Consider the following 15,093-nt stretch of genomic DNA (forward strand, 5'->3'; position numbering starts at 1 on the left):
GCTTTGAGTTCCTGCACCTGCAACGAGAATAACTTGGGTGACGAAGACAGTTGTGGTACTGTTTTCAATTCATTTTGACTAAAAAGGGAATGATTTATCAGGTATAATGCCTCCAGTAATTCTTCGCAGAGTTCTACTGAGACATTCTCATTCTGCTGCTCTGCTTCTACTTCCATAGGCTTAGTAGATAAATCTACTTTTTTTATAGTGTTTGCCTACAAAGTCCTTTATTGAGTTAGAGGCTGATGTACTTCCTTTGTTATCTTGCACAGACTCTTTAATGGCTTTAAAGGCTTTTTAGTTTTTTCTCTTTTGAGATACTCCTTTTTCCCCTTCTCTGGGGCTTACCAGACTCTCCTGGCTCTCTTCTAAGATTCTACTCTCCATGGAGAGCTCTCTCCTCTCGGGGCTTTGCTCTATGGACTCCTTATGATTTTTCTGTTTCCTTTTTGGTGCCATTAGTCTCTTACAAGGAGTTTATCAAAGATATAAGCTGTAATCTTTGCGCCCTTAAAGTTTCCAATTTATGGCCCCTCACTCAATCGTATTTGATAATACTGGGGTTCTTAGGAAACATTAGCGCTCTGCAAACATACACACACTTACCTCTGCTGTACCTTTGTCCCGCCACGCCTACCGTGCCTGCCAATTTGCGCTTACTTTCAGTGTTCTTTTCACTGGTTAAGATGCTGAGGCCCTCCTGACCCTTCTTTTCTATCTTTGAGGGGGGGAGGCGCTTCAGCAATGCAGCACCTGGTTCAGGAGTTCCTGTACCGCCTTTACCTCCTCCGTCCTGCCAGCACCCGGGGGCTCCCGGGGGTCTGCCCCCCCTTCTCCTGCTCCCCCGAAGATCTTGTCATCAGGCAGGTACTGGCAGAACCCAATTATCTGTCCAGTGGTCCCTAGTGCCTGCCAAATCCGCCGGATCAATGCGGATCAATGCGCTTTGCGTCGTGTTGCGGCGCAGCAATCTGCTCGCGTCTGAGTGCTCCAGGGGGCGGTGCTTCGCTGGGCATCGTGGCATGGGGTTCTCGGCGGCGTTCTTGGCTGCGGCGGGGTTGGCAACAGCAAAGGTCTTGGACTTACCTGCTGGATTCTTTGCTGGATGTCTCGTCGGGACTGCTGAGCTGTCCTCGACAACCTCTTTCCGCGTTCTCCTGGCCTGCTGGCTTGCCAGGAGCTGCGTTGGTTGCAGCCCAGCCCTTTGCGGATGGGGCGCCGTTCCTCCCGGTCTCTTCCGGGTTGCAGTGCGCATCTCCCCGTGGCTTGGCCGGTCTGGGGGACGCGCTGCTGTGGCTGTTTTGGCAGGTCCTGGTACTCTGCTGAGTGATGCTCCTGGCCCCCTGCCTGGAGTTTGGTGTTCCTATTCCGTCGGTCTGCCTAGCAGACGTGCTCTTGCTTTCTTCTGCGTGTGCCGGTGCTTGGATTTTTTGTGATCTTTGGGCATGCAGTGAAGGATTTGGAAACTCCCTACTGGAAATCCTGCCGGCCTCCTCTTTTTCCTGGCGCCCCTGTTGCTCCATTGGGTCTATGGAGGGGCGGGCCTTGCTGTGGCCTTGGAGGCCGTTTTTGGCAGGTTTCTCCACCCGGTGCTGGTTTCCTGGTGCGCGCCTTGGCTGGCTGTTGGGGGCAGTGGGCTTGTGGTGCACTCTTCTTACCCCTTTGATGAGTACCGCGTAGCAGTTCATTTTACTCTCCATACTGTTTTGGCCTTCGGCCATTCCTACATATGTGCAGTGGTTTGGCAGGGTTTTGTCTGGGTCTTTACTGGCTGGGGGATCGCCTGGGTATTCCGGATTCGGTAGGCTTTTGGGCTTTCCGTGGCATTCGCTTGCGGCCCTGGCTGGTGTGTCTTCCCCTTGCCCTTTTCAGGTGTTTGGGTTGCTGCCTGGTTGGCCTTCTGGTCACTGCCGCGTTGTTAAACTGAGCCTCTAGGAGGTGCCAAGGTTTGGACCCCGGGCATCCTACTTGTACTGCGTGCGCTCTCCGTCATAGCACTGGGCTTGGCTGGTCTCCTTGAGACCTTGCTGTGTGGGTTCTTGGCTTTCTTACTGGTGCTGTTGGATCCCGTCGTCCTCGGGTTTCTCCCGGTGCTGGTGGATTCTGTTGGGGCTTCTCTTGCTGGCTCCTGTTCCTGCGTACTGGCCCTCTGTGTTTACTGGTTGCCTGGGGCATGGGTCTATTTGCTGTCTTGGTCCGGGGTCCTTGGTGCCTGTCCTTAGTTCTCTGCATCTGCTGCCCCCTGTTCCCGTGGTCCTCGCAGCCCCTCGGGGTCTTCGGTGGCCTGTGACATTGGCTCCCCTGCCTTCGCTGTCCTGTCTTAGGCCTTGGTTTCCCCTGTGTTGCTGACCTTTTTTCGGTAGTTCTGCCTGAGGCGGTTCCTTCAGGGCTTCCCCCATGGGTTGTGTATTCCTGGGCCTTCTGGATTTTCGCTTGCTCGGTGCTTGTTGCTGGTTGGCGTCTGGGCTGGGGTCGGTCCCTGTTGGCCTGCTTTTGACCTGTCGCCTTGGTGCTTGCTGCCTGGCAGGTTCTTTCTTGCTTTGCTCTCCTTCTGTGCTGGCCTGTGGCCTTTGCTTCTGTTCCTCCTGCTGCCCACCCTGTGGTTTGGCCGGGTCAGCCCTGGTTCATTCCTGGTGTGGTGTCTGCTTGCTGAGCCATGGCTCGCTTTGGTGCCGTCTCTCCCAGGGGTTGTTGGCTTCTTCTTGTGGCCTCTTTGCTCTGTCCTCTGGGCCTCTGGCCGTCCTGCTCTGCGGGCTTCTGTTTTCCCTGGTCGGCCCTGGTTGATGCCTGGTTTGGGGTCCGTCTGGGTTTGCCTTTTGCTGTGGCCTGTTCTGGTCATCCCTGACTGCGTGTTGGGTGTTTGTGCTCTTTTTCGGGTTCTGGTGCCTTGTGGTTCTTCGGCTTCCTTCAGCTGCCTGCTGCTTTTCCGTCCATTGGTTCCTGCCCTTGCTGTTGGTTCGGGACCAGTGCGTGCCTGTCTGGGTGCCTGCTTGCGGTTTTCACTGTTGGGCGCTTTTGCATCCTTCCAGGTGCTACTGCTTGCCCCGTGCTCAGGGTGCCTGGTTTCTTCTTACCCTTCTGCGGGTTCGTAGGGTCCTCCCCCGTGTTTCCGGGGGGTTAGGGGGAGATTTTGTGCCCTTCCTCTGTCCTGGTGGACCTTTGCCTTGTTAGGCTGTTGGATCCGGGGCGGTGCTGGTTGTGCCCCTGGTGGGTTCTGGATGGATTTGGGTTGGCTTCTCGCCTGCTGCAGGTTGTGTTGCCTGCTGGTGTTTGGTTTCTGGTTGTGGTTTCCTTCTCCCCTCTTGTGTTTCCCTTGGTGGATTGTTGTGCTTTGGGCTTTGCATCTCGCCTGCCGCTCCCTTTGCCTCCTGTGGTGGCTGGGTGTCGTTGGTTTTCCCCTGGTGTGTGGGCCGCTTGGCTGCTACCCTGCTTCCCGCTCCTCTCGTTCCGCTTTGGGGTGGCGGTTGGGTTGGCCTCAGTTCCGGGGCTCTGGTTTTTCCCCTTTGGGGGCTTGTCGTTGCGCCTATGCTCCCACACAGGCTGTTTTTGGCCTGTGGTGTCTGTGGCCCTTGCTCTCTTGTTGGCTCTGGGGCGTTCGTTCTCCCCTTGTTTGAGTCTGTTCCTGCACCTTCGGTGGGTGGTTCGCCTTTGGCTTTAGTGGACTCCTCTCCTTTGGTTTCTGGTGCCTGGGTTGTTCTGGTGTGCTGTTGGGGCCTGGGCTCCCCCTCTGTTGGGTTTGCCCTTGCAGTCCCTGTGTTTGGCCTCCCTTTCGCTTGTGCGTGTGGGTCACTGGTGTGCCTCTCAGCTTGGTGGTGTTGGGCTTTGTGCTTTGGAGCCCTTGTTGGCTTGGGGTCCTTTTTTGGTCCCTGCTTGAGTCCTTTCCTGGTCGCTCGTTCTCTTAGGCTCTGGCATTCCTTCTGCCTCTTGGTGCCCGGTGGTTCTGATCCTGGTGTTCTGTCCTTTCCTGTGCCGTTCCTTTGCGGCTGAATGAGGCGCTGGGTCCCTTGTGCGGGCTGCTGGGCTCCCTCCCTGTCTTCCTCTCGGTGGCTGGGCTGTGGTTGGCTACTTTGTCTTTCCCTGCGCCTCTCCTTCTGGGTCCTGGTGGCGCCGTGTTGAGCACCTCCTGGCTAGCCCACTGGTTACTCTGGCGGGCTTCGTGGGCATTAGTGGTCTCCTGCGAGGTTGGGCCATCAGCCTCCTTTTTGGTCTTTCCAGTTTTGCCCTTCTGCTGCTCCTCTTGAGGTTCGCCTTCGGTGGTTCCTTGGTGTCCTCCCTTTTCTTCCTGGCGGGGTGGCCGGCGGCTCTTGGTTGGTGGTGTTTTCTCCTTCTCGATTCTGGTGCTTGGTTTCCCCAGTTCTGTGATTTGACCTCTGTTGTTGTCTTTCTTGGTTGTACTCTGCTTGAGATTGTGCTTCTTTGCTCTCTCTGACCTCAGTTGGGTGGGTTGCTGGGCTTCGTGTCCCAGTGTCTCCTGCTTTGGGGGTGTGCCTTGGGCCTGGCGGCTTGGCCGGTTCCTGTGCCCCGGGTTCTTCTCCTGGTGTGGCGGCCTTTTTGTTCCTGTGGCTCTTCAGTGTCTCAGCTGGGGTTGGCCGTTGGTTGTTCCTGCCTTGTGACCTGGGCCTTCTGTGTGTTTCTGGCCTTCAGGTTCCCTGTTGCTGCTGTTGTCAGCTAGGGAGGGGGGCCTTGTTTGGATTCCTACCCCCTTTTATTCCTGGCTGTTCCTCTGGGTCGGTGCCTGTTTTCTTGTACGGTTATGCTCTCTTTGGTCTTTGCGGTTATGGTGGTGACTTCCCCTGGTGTTTTGGGGTGGTCCTGTGGTTGGTCGTTTCTTTCCTTGCAGTCTAGCTTTGGCGTGCCTCTTAGGTTTCGTCTTCCTTCCCCTCACTTTTGATGTGGTCATTTGAGTGTTCCTGTGCCTGTGGTTCGCCTTCTTCCCTGTTTTGAGGGGTTTCTCTCCCTGTCTTGCCTCTACTGTGTTCCTTGCCACCCTGTGGGCCTGTTCTCCTCTGCTCTTTACTGCTGGGCTGCTTTGGCCTGTTTTGTCCCTGGTTTGGTGGCTGCTTGGTGGTGCCTGGGGCCATGGGCTTTGCCTGTGTGGGTTTCTCCCTGGTCAGTTGCCCTTTCTGGCTCGGTTTCTCCGTTGTGGCTCTTCTGCTTCTCCTGGCCTTCCTTTGGTCGGTAGGGCTCGGGGGTGGGGCTTTGTTTTGGCCCCTCTGGTTGTTCCCTTGGGGCTTGGCTCCGTTTGTGGGGCCCCCTTCTGGCATGCCTGGGGGGTTCTTTTGCTTTTTTTTTGGTCGTCCCCTGCTGATTTTGGGGTCTTGGCTCTGTCCGCTTGTTTGGGGGCGTTGTTGGCTCTGTGCACCTGCCTGCATTTTTCTCCTTTCTTGTGAGCTCCTTTTTTTCCGGTGGAGTGCTGTTTTTTGGTCTGCTGCCCCTGGTGTTGGCAGGAGTCCTGAAGGCCGGGTTCTCTGCTTTAGTATTCTCCACTTAGTTAAGGAATGGTACGAGGACAGGAGGGACCTGGAGTAATGTCCTATTACTTACCGGTAATCTTCATTACTCCTGATCCCATTGTCCTTGTCCCATTCCTTACGCCCCTCCTTCCCTCCCGGGTGGCTGGCCTTTCGGTTGTTGGTTTGGTATTTTCAGGCTGCATGCTGGGCTGGTACCGCCTATGTACTCCCAGTGGGAGGGAGTGGGTTGGGTATCCCAGCATGTTCTTTTTTTCTGTCGCGGAGATGGTCATCTCCACTTAGTTAAGGAATGGGACGAGCACAACGGGACCAGGAGTAATGAAGATTACCAGTAGGTAATAGGACATTTAGCAAGTACAGATTAAGGGGAATCACAATCAGGAGGTAGCCAGGACAAAAGAAATTCCACAGAGGTACAACGCACCAGAAACCTATTTAAACTGATCCAGGAGGGCGGAGAACCTTTTCACAATGGCAGTACTCTACGTGTTTACGAGGAGGAAGAGAATCCATGCAGCAGCCCAGCACAGAAGATGAATGCAGGAGAGGATATTCCGAGTGCACATCACATTGTTGGGACAAACACCAGATGAAATCTACGACAAGTACAGGCTGAACGCTTCGATGATCATTGACCTGATAGCAGAACTGGAACCACTAATGCAGCGCAAGACACGTAGGACCCATGCCATCCCAACTCATGTCCAGGTCCTATGTTGCCTGCACCTAATAACATCAGGCAGTTTCCAGGGTGTAGTGGCAGTAGCTGAAGGGGTATCACAAAGCTCCCTTTTACGTTTCTTCAAGTCCTTCCTGTACGCCACGATGACAAGGATCCACACCCACATCACATTCCCCACAACACAACAGGATTTGAACAAAACAAAACTGGACTTCTACCAGGTAGCACAGTTCCCTCATGTGATTGGGTGCATAGATTGTACCCACGTTGCCAAATGTGGATAATGAATATATTTTCCGGAACAGGAAATCCTATCACTCCAAAGATTTACAAGTAGTGTCCAATGCAAAACATATATATACAGACATTGTGGCGCAATATCCTGGGAGCACACAATTCTTATATATTCCGCCACAGTGGCATTCAAACCCATCTGCTCAGGGGTGAATTTGGCGAAGAACACCTGCTTGGTAAACTCATATACTTATTCCCCACACTAAAATAGCAAATGTCAATGCATACCTGTCATTAACTCTTTGCTTACTACCCTGTAGGTGACAGCGCATATGCCGTCAGGAACTACATTATGACACCATACTTGAACCCAGCCACCCCACATGAGCAGAGGTATAACGCATTACACATCAGCACACAGAATGTAATTGAACAGACATTTGGACTGCTAAAAAGTCGCTTTCGCATCCTGCACAAAACTGGAGGCACAATGCAGTACCGGCCTGAGACCTGCTACAGGATTGTTGCGGCATGTGCCATGTTGCGCAGTATAGCACCCAGGAGAGGCATACCCATAGAGGTATCCAACACTGAGGACAACCAGCCCCCGGCACAACTATGACAAGTGCATGTGGCATGCTCTAAATTAGCAAATGTCAATGCATACCTGTCACTAACTCTTTGCCTACTACCCTGTAGGTGACAGCGCATACGCTGTCAGGAACTACATCATGACACCATACCTGAACCCAGCCACCCCTCATAAGCAGAGGTATAACGCAGCACACATCAGCACACAGAATGTAATTGAACGGGCATTTGGACTGCTCAAAAGTCGCTTTCGCACCCTGCACAAACTGGAGGCACAATGCAGTACCGGCCTGAGACCTACTGCAGGATTGTTGCGCATTTGTGCCATGTTGCACAGTAAAGCAACCAGGAGAGGCCTACCCATAGCGGTATCCAACACTGAGGACAACCAGCCCCCGGCACAACTATGACAAGTGCATGTGGCATGCTCTAAATTAGCAAACGTCAATGCATACCTGTCACTAACTCTTTGCTTACTACCCTGTAGGTGACAGCGCATACGCCGTCAGGAACTACATCATGACACCATACCTGAACCCAGCCACCCCACATAAGCAGAGGTATAACGCAGCACACATCAGCACACAGAATGTAATTGAACAGACATTTGGACTGCTCAAAAGACGCTTTCGCATCCTGCACAAAACTGGAGGCACAATGCAGTACCGGCCTGAGACCTGCTGCAGGATTTTTGCGGCATGTGCATGTTGCACAGTATAGCAACCAGGAGAGGCATACCCATAGAGGTATCCGACACTGAGGACAGCCAGCCCCCACCATGACAAGTGCAAGTGGCAAGCTCAGCAGAAGGCCAAAGGAGACGTGCAGAGATCACACAACATTATTTCTGAGGTATGTAATGATGAGATACAACACTTCATGTTTGAACCGAAAAGTATTTACTACCATGAGACCATGTAGTAGTGTTTAGCCATACATAGAAGGTGCCTAGTAGCACATTGCATGCACAGAAGAGCAACATACATATTTTCTTTATCTTGAACGGAGGCACTATTAATGTTTTCTACATGGTTACATCACTAGGGACAAATTGAAAATCAAAAGTCAGTTTAGCGCTTCCTGCTGCACACCTCCAAACGCCATTCGCCTGTATCAGCAACATCACACATGGGTGCAACGGAAGGTGTTGTGCTGCGGGTACTGTGCCTCCTGCCAGTGGTGACTGGTGCAGACAGGCTGCTGATGCTGGATGCCCCCTCACTCCCCTCTGACCCTGTAACATTGCTGAGCCCAACAGTAGCAGCCTGGATCTGTTCCACAGCAGTGGTTACTTGGCCAAGGGTCCTGGCCACAGCCCCACAACAATGGGCCATGTCAATTTGCATTGTCACCGACCGTCGTGACAGCAGTGCAGTGGAGTTGCAAATGTTATTGTTTGACCTGGTATAGGCAGCCAAGCGCATCATGAACTGCTGATGCCTCCTCCTCCGTGTGTCTGGGCCCTCCAGCGTCACTCGGATCATCTCTGGCAATGTTGTGTTTGTCTGTCTGTTACCATCCACCACCACTGTTGTTAGTTCTTTCACACTATAAGCTAGGACTGTGAAGAGTCTTGACATTTTAGTGAATTGCATTTGTATTGATCCCATATATCTCGCTTGCAGGCGCTGTACCCTCAACATCTGGGACTCCACGCCACCCCACACATTTGGAGTTTGTTCCTCCTGTGCATCAATGATGGACATTAACCTGCGCCTCCGTCTTAGCCAGACCTGTGCCTGGGGTGAACTTGTGGGCCTCACATGAGGCAGGATAGTCTCAGGAGTAGGTTCAGGATCCAGATGTGATTCCATGGCTTGCAGTGTTGTAACTGGGGCCCTGCGTTTTGTTGGTGTGTGGGCTATGCTTCGTGTTGCCACAGGTGTCTCCACAACAGCCTCTGCAGGAGTCTGCGTGATATCTCCACATTCACTGTCTTCACTGTCTCCTTCTGATGCTTCTGTGATGTGAAACAGTGCAATATTACTTTGTGGTAGTGCTGATGTTATGAGACATTAAACATACTTGGCTAGCATTAACTCACTGTCTGTGATCACTAACTGCCATACAGTGTAGACATGTTTAATTTGTCATTGTTGGGTTTTACTACCGACTTACCTGACCTGCCTACAACTCCCATAGTGCATTTGGGTATTGAGGGAAAAATTGGACTGGAGTTTTAGCTGTACACTGGGGTTTGACCGAGGGGATCTGCACAATTTAATGGTACTTTGATATGTATATTTGCATGCATCTTACCTTGTGTACTACTGGCCGCACCGGATGTATCCAGCTGTGTCACTCCCACTACTGCTTCTGGCTGGATTGTGCCCTCTACCTGGTTCTCCAGGGCTGTATTGTCAGGTACAGTTGATGGTCCTTCTACAATACTCCTAGCCTCCTTCAGCCTTTGTGCAATTTACTCCTTGGCACGGCTGTGTAGGTCATACCATCGCTTATTTAGGTCATCTATGTGACCCCCACAGCATTGACCTTGTTCTTGATCCGGATCCAGATTTTTCTTTTCTCTGCATCAGGCACTTTGAGGGAGAGTTTGCCAAAGAGCTTGTCATGGCTTCTAGAAACCTCCTCAATGAGGGTTTTGAGTTCCCTCTTACTAAATTTCAACTTCCTCTTTCTGGCCACTGCACTCTCCCCTGATGTTGCTTTTTCCATTTTTGTGAACTTCATGTGTCAGCAATCCAAGTTGGATGCTAGACCTGCTCTGCTCCAGCACTCAGCTTCCACCTCTCACTGTATCTGGGCACAGACTGAAGCATGGGCTGGATGACTTCCTGGTTGTGATGTTATCAGCATGCTTCCAATGTGACACACTAATTGCGAATTCGCAAATTGCCATTTGGTATTTGCGAGATCGCTATTTGCGAATCACAAAATAGTTTTTTCCTTGATTGCGATTCTCTATTTTCACATTGCTAATAACGATTATGATTTTTACTGATTCGTTAAATAATCGCAATCTGGATCATGCATTGCCAATAGCGATTCCTCATTTGCGATTCCTTATTAATCACAAATAAGGAATCGCAATTCCTTAGTTTGATGCTTGTGCCCCCATATTTAGAGATTGACAAATAGGGAATCGCTAAACAAATGTATTAAACATTCACAAATTGCGAATATTCGCAAAATCAACATTTTGTATGTGCAATTCACCACCAACTCAAATCAGGTGGTAATACGGTGCAACCTATGTGAAAAGCTCCAGAGTGCATCAGCATTTTCCATCATGACTGCTCTCTACATCATGGTGAAGAGGATAAGGATACTGGCAGGTTTGCAGAGAAGGAGGAGACAGCAGCGCATTTTTAGATTACACATTACCATGTTTGACCAGACAAACGAGGAGATCTTTCATAAGTACAGATTACATTCTGAACTAATTTTACATTTGATCTCTGAACATCAGCCTCTACTACTTCAACCCATTCGCAGTTCCAATTCAATTACCACCCATGTGCACGTGCTACGTTTCCTGCACCTCTTATCCTCAGGAATCTACGAGAGTGTGATATCTGCAGCAGGAGGGGTATTGAAAGTGTGCTTTGACGTTTTTTCTATGCATTTCTGGATGCAATGCTCAGTAAAACAAATGATTACATTGAAATTTCAAGCACAGAACAGGATTTGCAGTTTACCAAATTAAACATTTTATCAGTTATCCCAATTCCAAAGCATAGGCTGCATTGATGGAAAATGTGCTTCGATATGTGCTCTGTTAGAACCGGGATTCCCTAGTTGGCCCAGGTAGGTACCTAAGGCCAAGTAGGGAAACTCGCTTCCACGTCAGGGAAAGGAAGGACACCTTCTCAGATAACCCCTGCTCACCCCCTTGGTAGCTTGGCACTAGCAGCTAGGCTTATCTTCAAGGTAAATGTGTAAAGTATTTGCAATCACGCACCCAGTGACCCAATGATGACACCACAAAAGGACTCCACACGAGTTTCATAGAAAAAACAAGTATATGTTTATATAAAAAGATATACGATGGGACCACACAATAAAAATCCAACATAAGCGTATTTGTAATAGACCTGCTGTCTGGTTATAAGGCCAGCCAGCTCTGCCGGTATTAATGAGCAATTCTAGGTGATCCCATGCAGTCCTAATGCAATGCTATGCAGTTCGTAATGCAAGAGTCAGGCACTTGCTTTGTAAAAATAATGCAAATCGTGATGCAAACAAATGCAATGCGTAATCCAACAATTAGGCAGTTCGTTATGCAGAATGAATGCAATGCATCAATACACTCCAGCACCAATCACGGTGCTTCAGACGGTCTCTTCACCCCTCATACTTACTCGCGGTCAGTTTCCATCAACATATGCCCCCAACACGGATCTGGTGTAAACCACAGTGCAGCTCCATGCTCCGGCCCGGTACTGCCACTTCTTGGCATGTGCAGGTCGCGATACGAACTGGAACAAGGACTCACGCTTTGGGAAGGGGAGAGGCAGAGAGCGTCTCTCTCTGAGCTCACTCCCCGCCCCAGGCGCCAAAACATGTTACCTGGGGGGTGCGCCTTGCTCTCCTCTGCGTCTCTCTCTACTTGGGCCTCCGATGATACTTGGTTGATTCCGGCCCGATGACAATAACGAAGATCTCAGGCTGCAACAGGGTACATGTACACAGCGTTGCTGAGACTTCCTTGAGCCTCAGGTGTGCACGATCACAAGGCAATCCTCATGAAGGTCTCAGGCTGCACAAAGCACACGCACACAGCCTCGCTGAGACACACTTGAACTTATGGTGCCCATAATCACAAAGCAATTCTCCCGAGGGTCTCAGGCTGCAAAAAGCACACGCACACATCATCGCTAAAACACTCTTGAACTTAACACAGCGTCACTGAGACTCGCTTGGACTCCAGGTGCCCATTATCACAGGGCACGGCTTAGGAAGGTCTTAGGCTGCACAAAGCATAGGCACACAGTGTCTCTGACACACTTCTGGAAACTTTTGTGTTCCTGAGTTTTCACAACAGGGCGCCAGCTGACCTTGGGCTCTTGGGGTTAAGTTACTTCAGGACACAATACAGCGAAGTTCTTTCAAACAGGGCGACACAGCACACATCAAAGTCCCTTTAGCCTCTCCTTGGTTAAAGCAGCAAATTGCAGGCCAGCCCCAGAACACACAGCAAGTCCTTGCTGTGTGTTCTGTCCTTTCCTTCAGTCTCTTCAGCTGTTTCTTCCTTGGCAGACGTTCCTCTTGACCACAAAGTAGTTTCAATACTGTTCAGTCTTGAACAGTTCCATTCCAGGTCCAACGTTCAGGGGTTTCAGCTCTCATCTTTATACCCCTAAGTGTCTTTCAAGAGTTTGTGTTCAGGGGGGCACAGACCCCTGTCTAAACCAGTTCTGGGTGTATCCCTGCCAGTGACACCTTCTTCCTTTGATCGTGGGGATCAGGATACTTAAATCACTCAGCAGGGATTGGAGCTATTGTTTTATGGCTGCAGACCAGGCCTCTTCACCTTCAGGGGCTACTCCTCCACCCAACACACCAGATGCAGGTCAGCCTGGTGCTGTCTCACCTCCTCATCTGGGTCACGACATTCCCCAGATCTGATCACTTTTAGATTCAGTCAATCCACAACCAGGCAGAAACACACAGAAATGTTAGAGCACAAACATCCAGCCACTTCTAAAAGAGTGTTTCTAAACATACAATGCAAAAACCACCTTCACAAAAAGTTGTGTTATTGAATTGTGAGTTCCCGCATACTAAACATTCCCTTTCATCTTAAGCCTTTGGGAAGAGAGGTTGGAAACATATTACACAGCCCCCCCATTCTGTCCTATGGGCAAGATGGCCTTTCAACAGTGAAAAACGAAATAGAGAGTATTTCACTGTCAGGACAAAGTACACACCTCAGTGCATGTCCTACCTGTCACATACACTGCACCCTGCCCAGGGGGTACCTTGGACCGAACATAGGGGTGTCTGATGTGCATAGAAAGGGAAGCGTAAGGCCTGGAAAGTAGGTGCACTTGTCAGGACAACATGGCAGTTTAACAAACTGTGCGCAGGCACTGCAGTGGCGGTCTGAGTTCCCTCTTTAAGGCTACTTGTGTGGGTGGCACAATTAGTGCTGCAGGCCCACTAGTAGCATTTGCATTACCAGCCCTGGCACTCATAATGCACTTTACTAGGGACTTTACTAGTTAGGCAAACATACAAATCATGGACAACCAATTACCATTACACTTTACACAGGGAGAACTTGCACTTTGACACTGATCAGCAGTGCCAAAGTGCCCAAAGCATCTAAGCCAGTCAAACAAAATCCATCACATCATCAAAAATAGAGGAGGTAGAGGCAAAAAGTCAGGGGTAATCGTGCCAAGAAATGCCAGGTCTAACACGTGTGTCCCCCAGCCAAAAAGTGGGGGTAACTACCCACCCTCATCACTAAGGCGGAAAAATCTGGACAGACCATCAGCATCGGTGTGTTCGGTTCCAGGGCGGTGTTCCACCGTGAAGTCCATTCCCTGTAGGGAGATGGACCACCTCAACAGTTTTGGATTCTCACCCCTCAACTGCACCAACCATCTACTGGGCCTGTGGTCTGTCTGAACCAGGAAGTGAGTCCCAACCAAGTAAGGCCTCATCTTCTTTAGCACCCAGACCACAGCAAAAGCTTCCCTCTCAATTGCACTCCACCTCTGTTCCATGGGAAGCAGCTTCCTGCTAATGAAAGCTACAGGTCGGTCTAAGCACTCGAAATTCAGTTGTGAGAGTACTGCTCCCACACCATGTTCTGAAGCATCTATCTGCACCACAAATTCCTTGGAGAAATCAGGCTCCTTGAGCAAGGGCCCCGTGCACAAGGTAGTTTTCAGGGCATCAAAAGCGGTCTGGCAGGCATCAGTTCAGATGCCTTCTTGGGCTGTTTCTTTTGACGTCAGTTCTGTCAAGGGGGCAACAATGGTACCATACCCCTTTGCAAACTGTCTGTAATACCAAGTTAGTCCTAGAAAGGCCCTCACTCCTGTCTGGGTCTTGGGGGGTTCCCAAGCCAGAATGCTCTCAGTCTATGCCTGTAGGGGCAACACCTGGCCGCTCCCTCCCTGGTGTCCTAAGTACACCACGGAACCCTGTCCTATCTGGCACTTACTTGCCTTGATAGTCTGGCCTGCCCTCTGCAAGGCCTTCAACACTTCACTGAGGATAGCAAATGTTCCTCCCAACTAGAGCTGAACACAGCAATGTCGTCCAGGTAGGCAACACTGAATTCTTCCAGCCCACTCAGCACCTGGTTAACCAGTCTCTGGAAGGTGGCAGGGGCGTTCTTCAACACAAAGGGCATACCTCTGAACTGGTAGAGCCCCTCTGGTGCTGACTTCTCTTTCGCCCCCTCGGTCAAGGCATTCTGCCAGTACCCAGACGTCAAGTCAAATGTACTGAGGTACCGGGCAGCTCCCAGTGGATCTGTGAGCTCATCAGCTCGGGGGATGGGGTGAGCATCAGTCTTTGTGACTCCATTGAGCCCACGGTAATCCACACAGAACAGGAGTTCTGGGGTGGCACCTGGTGCATCAGCTTTTGGCACAAGCACCACTGGGCTATCCCAGGGTCTGCTGGATGGTTGAATCACCCCTAGCACCAGCCTCTTGGAAACCTCCTTCGTGATGCTGGCCCTGACCTTATCAGCTACTCTGTGCAATTTTTGTTTTACAGGAAGACTGTCTTCAGTGTCCACATCATGGACACACCAATGGGTGACTCCAGGGGTCAGGGAGAATAGGGAGGCAAACTGACCTTATACCTGGCGACAGTCCCTCTGCTGTTCTGGGGTCAGGGTAGGCAAGAGGTTCACCCCATCTACTGACCCATCCTTCTCCATGGGTGACAGGAGGTCAGGAAGAGGTTCACTCTCCTCTTCCTCCCCATCATCTGTAGCCAAGAGCATGGTCACATCAGACCTCTCAAAGTGTGGTTTAAGCGGATCGCATGGAGGACCCTCAAAGGGTTCCTTGGAGACTGTAAGTCAACCAGGTAGGTCACTTCGCTCCTGCGCTCCACCACCTCATAAGGCCCCATAAGGCCCAGCCCACTTGTCCTTGAGCACGCAAGGCTACACTGGCGCCA

This window comes from Lissotriton vulgaris, chromosome 7, assembly GCF_964263255.1.
Source record: "Lissotriton vulgaris chromosome 7, aLisVul1.2, whole genome shotgun sequence".
Lineage (NCBI taxonomy): Eukaryota > Metazoa > Chordata > Amphibia > Caudata > Salamandridae > Lissotriton > Lissotriton vulgaris.